The sequence below is a fragment of the Pyrus communis genome, chromosome 17, assembly GCF_041283825.1.
Source record: "Pyrus communis isolate YQ-2024b chromosome 17, ASM4128382v1, whole genome shotgun sequence".
Lineage (NCBI taxonomy): Eukaryota > Viridiplantae > Streptophyta > Magnoliopsida > Rosales > Rosaceae > Pyrus > Pyrus communis.
This window is the reverse complement of record NC_142581.1, coordinates 20,167,569-20,172,612: the sequence shown is the minus strand read 5'-3', so window position 1 is coordinate 20,172,612 and position 5,044 is coordinate 20,167,569.

The following is a 5,044-nucleotide window of genomic DNA, read 5'->3' as shown; positions in this document are numbered from 1 at the left end:
GATTATGTCTTGAAATGGGTGGAAGCAAAAGCCACATGTACTAATGATTCTAAAGTGGTTGCAGATTTTATCAAAACTAACATCTTCTCAAGATTTGGGATGCCTAGAGTGCTCATAAGTGATGAAGGGTCTTATTTTTGTAATCGCACCATTGAGGCGCTACTCAAGAAATATAATGTCACACATAAGGTTTCCACACCTTATCACCCTCAAACAAATGGCCAAGTCGAGGTTTCAAATAGAGAAATCAAGCAGATTTTAGAGAAGACCGTTGGGCCAACAAGAAAGGATTGGAGCTTGCGTTTGGAGGATGCACTGTGGCCATATCGTACAGCCTACAAAACACCCATTGGCAAGTCTCCATTTCGGCTTATCTATGGCAAACCATGCCATTTTCCCATGGAATTAGAGCACAAGGTACATTGGGCTGTCAAAACATTCAACATGGACATAGATGCGGTTGGAATGCATAGGAAGCTTCAATTAAATGAACTTGAAGAGATTAGGCATGAAGCTTATGAGAATGCTAGAATTTACAAGGAGAAAACAAAGGCATTCCATGACAAGATGATTCGTAGCAAGACATTCTCCATTGTGCAGAAAGTGTTACTTTTCAACTCTCGCCTACGTTTGTTTCCCGGTAAGTTACGTTCTACATGGATTGGTCCTTTTGTTATTACTAATGTTTTTCCTTATGGTGCAGTCCAAATTCAAAGCTTAAGGAATGGCCAAGAATTCAAGGTGAATGGGCATTATTTGAAGCCATATTATGAGAATGTCGAGGGGCCCCCTCCATGCCGTGGGCTCCAATAGAGGTTAAAAAGCGGTATCGTCTGGCTGGAAGACGTTAAAGTAAGCGCTTCTTGGGAGGCAACCCATGCATTCAAACAAAGAAGACTTAGGCAATCCAACAATCCACAACCAGATTTGCATTCCTACACCTTTCTCTTTATTGCTTTTACTTTGCCATGTTAGTTGTGTTTGTTTGTTGTGTTGTTTGCTTGTTTGAGTGTGAGTCTTTCTTTGAAACATTGAGGACAATGTTTGATTTAAGTGTGGGGTAAACAAAGTGTTTTTCATGAAAACTTCGTCAGATTTTATCACCTATCACATCTAATGTTGTTTCTCACTGTTTTAAGTGTTTTTAGTGTGTTTTGAAGTGTTTTTATGTATCTTAAACAGAAAATACGAAAATTTGAACAAAAATTTGAAAAACAGTTCTGAAAAACCCAAAAAGAGTTGTTTTATAGTTGTTTTTGTGTGTTTGTTTATGTCTTAGGGTACCTTCCAACACAATGATGAGGATTTGGTTTGTAAATGCATGACTATTAAAGGAAGTTACAAACATGGATGGAAGTTTGATTTTTTCTTTGGTTTATGCTTAGTTGTAGTTGTTGTTTACAAATTCACATGTAATCACAAAGAAAAAAAATTAGTTTTTGTAGCATGCTTGAAGGAAGGAACTCAAACTAACGCTACAACCCTGAGAGACTTGAGCCTAAACTTTGTTTGGAGAGTTATAAATTTGTGGATTATTGTTTTCTAAAGTCGTTGCATGATCTTATCGTTTCTTTGCTTGGTTGCTACTTAGAATACGTTTTCATCATTATAGTTCCAAATACTATAACTCTGCCCATTCCATTCAAAGCATGATATTGATTGTATAAAATACAATAAGATGAAGTTGTTTAGTTAAACCAAAGCCAAAAAGCCTTATCCCTTTGCATATGTATTGTAGGTTTAACCCTTTTGAGCCTTATTTAGCCTATTTTCTTTGTTAACCACATTATCCTCATCTAGCCTAGATTAGGACTATCCATACCCTTGTTCTTAAAGAATATTGAAGCATGACTTAAAAGGAATTCCTTTTCATCAACATATTGCAGAAAATAAGTGTGGGGAAATGTAAAAGGGCACGGCAAAAGAAAAGAAAAAAAAAAAGAGAAGAAAAAGTTGTGAAAAGAAAGAAAAAGAGTTGAGAAATAAGTGAGAATGAACTCACAAGTATTAGTTGTTGAAGAAAGGGTCCAAAAGTTTGAATTTGACCCTAAGTTTTGTGTGAATCTTCCTTTGGTGTTTAAAAGTTTATTTCTACATCAAAAGTGAATTCTAAGTGTCAATTTCATTACTTCGCTTCCTATTGCTTAAGAACCTTTGTTTTTCCTTACCTTTCTTTGTTAACCAATACCTTAGCCCCATTACAACCCTTAGACTTCTATCTTGATGTTATGTATTCAATATGTGGAGTTTGAAATTTGTATGAGCATATGAAACCCTTGGTTCTCGTTCTAAGTAGTGACATTTCATTCATGAGATCATATACATGTTCATATTAATAATTCCAGAAAATGCTTTCTTTGTCATAACATATGTGAGTATTAGTCTACATGTTTACATCAATCTTCTCACATATACATAGTGTAGGGAGTCTAGTCAGAAAATCTGTGTGAAAATAAAGAGTACATCTAGTGAGGAGTTGAGGGAATTCTCTAAGGCATGTTACTACATTCAAAATGTTGTTTTAATTGATTAAATGTGAGCTAGTAAGTGGTAATTGTGGTTAAGTGTTTGCTTAAGTGTAAAGAGAGCTAAAATCTGTGGGAGTAGTGTTCTTTAATATGCCATGTTCATTGGAAATCCTTGAGACAATTGTTGAAAGGTCTAGATTGTGTTTTGTTTGTTTTGTTTTGCTCGAGGACTAGCAAAACCTAAGTGTGGGGGAATTTGATAGGAGCATATTTATGCAACTTAGTTAGCTTGTTTTCTTACATTTATGTTGTTAGTTCTTAGTTATTTTAGCATTTTAAGATATTTTTGTATGTTTGTAGGTCCAATTGGTTAATGTGGCAAGAAAGTGCAATTTGGAGCATTTTGGAGCAGTTTTGGGCTTGGAATGGTTAACAAATGCTTGAAGCAAGGTGGATGGACGAAATTGACGACCAAATGAGGCTAGGAATCTGCTAAAGACAAGGAAGAAATTAATTCAAGATTTGGAAGAAAAGGAATCAACCACAAAGAAGGAAACATGAGTCAAACTTCCTTGTTTTGACTTAGTCAATCCTAATCTTTTCCTATTTATGTTCCAGCTATCAAAGGGGTTCCTAATCAATTTAGGACACCTAAATATAAGTTCTAGAAGCCTTAATCCCAGCCAAAGAGGGATGATGCACCTCCTTGCCCTTTCTTCTTTCCTTGCCTTGCAAGGGAAACACATTCCCTTTCCAATTTTCCTTGCCGCAAATCCCTTCCCTTTTCCCTTGGGATTCTAACTTTAATTTTCCATTTCCTTGTGGATTTGGGGTCCAATTCTTTCCTAAAACAATTAATTAAAGTCATGATCCTTGCCCTAGAATATATACACTTTGCCGCACCCATACACATATCCATTCAGTCATATACACAATTCAGCCATCATTCATCCTTACACACTCCCATCCACAGCCTTCATCACCCTTCCTACACAATTCCGCACCCTATCCTCCATCATACTTCCCTGCCACCATTCATTAATCCTTCACTATAACACACAACAACCCAATTTCACACCCTTACACCCATGTGCTGCAGCCTAGCAAGGAAAAAGGAGAGGAGAGGCAACCTTGGACCTTTTTGCATTCAAGTTGGATTGTTGGAGCGTTTTTAGGTGTAATCTATCTTTTGTTTTCAATGTTTAATTTAAATTCTCTTTGTTTTGCTATGAACATGACAGGCTAAACTTGTTTTAGCGAGAGAAGACTTTGAAACCATGATTATATTTGTGATATGAATTGATTAATTCGAGTTGTGATTTCATAAATTGTGAATGCAATTTACTTAACCATTTGATTAAGAACTTATTCTTGTATGTTGATTAAGGAGACCTACTTAGTTTGCATGCATGAATTTGATGCTAGAATATAAGGGAGTTTCACATAATCGTTACAAACTTATATTCACAAGTAGTAAAGGTTGCTTGTCACAATCATGTTAAGTTAAATTCCTGGTATGAGTATCATGATGTCATAGTTACGAATGCTTTGTCAATGCTTATGCTTTTCACGAAGCTTAATGATCTTTGCTTGTGTCTCTATTGTGCAGTTCATGTAGGGAACTTGGGAAGAATAATTTGGTTGCCGATGCGTTGTCCATCCAATTCAATGACTTAAGGAAAATCTGAGGGTTAATTAGTGATGTCACAGTTAATCTGGGGTGTTGAGGTTCATGGTTTATTGAAAAAGCAATTGGAAATCAATTTGTATCCAAGTGTGTCATGTGTGGAAAATGACCCTCTAGCTAGCTTATCACCCATCCATTCACCCAATTTCGTGCCAAACTTTGTTTTAAGTCTTTAAGTTACTTGTTTTTACTTTAAATTCGTCAAAAACCCAATCCGTTTTACTTTGTTGTGTCAAATTACCTAGAATCTGTCCAATTTGTGTTTTTAAGTGTTTTGAGTCAAGTTAAAGTTAGAATTCGTCCAAATTAAGTCCTAGTGTCTAATTTGAGTCTATTTGATTGTTTTGTGTTGTTTTGAGTCTTTTTAGTTTGTTTTGAGTTCTTTGAGTCTAGTTAAGTGTTTTCAAGCCTAGTTTTATGTTTTTGAATCAATTTTAAGTAGATTAGCGATCCCTCCTAATTCCCGGCCTAGAACAATCCCTACTTACATCTTTACTACAATTGTCAATAAGAAGGTTTAATTTGAGTGCTATCTTTTATCACATCAATTATTGCTGGTGCTAGATACTTAGGGGGAAATTCAATAGTTGTTGTTGAATGTCTGCTTTAAGGGATGTACTTTGGATGGCAAGAAGTAGAGGTTTTAAGAAAATTAGTGTGGAGGGAAACTCTAAGCTTGTGATTGATTCAATCTTACGGTCTTGCAATATTCCTTGGATTTTGAAGTTTATCATTGAAGATATCAAAGGCTTAGCTGCCTCCTTTGATTTCGTCTCCTGGGCGCACGTTTATAGAGAAGCAAACTTCCTAACGGATGTTATTACTAGTTCTTGCTTTCAATTTAACGACCTTCATGTTTAGGATAGAACGTTACCTAATGTTGCTTCCA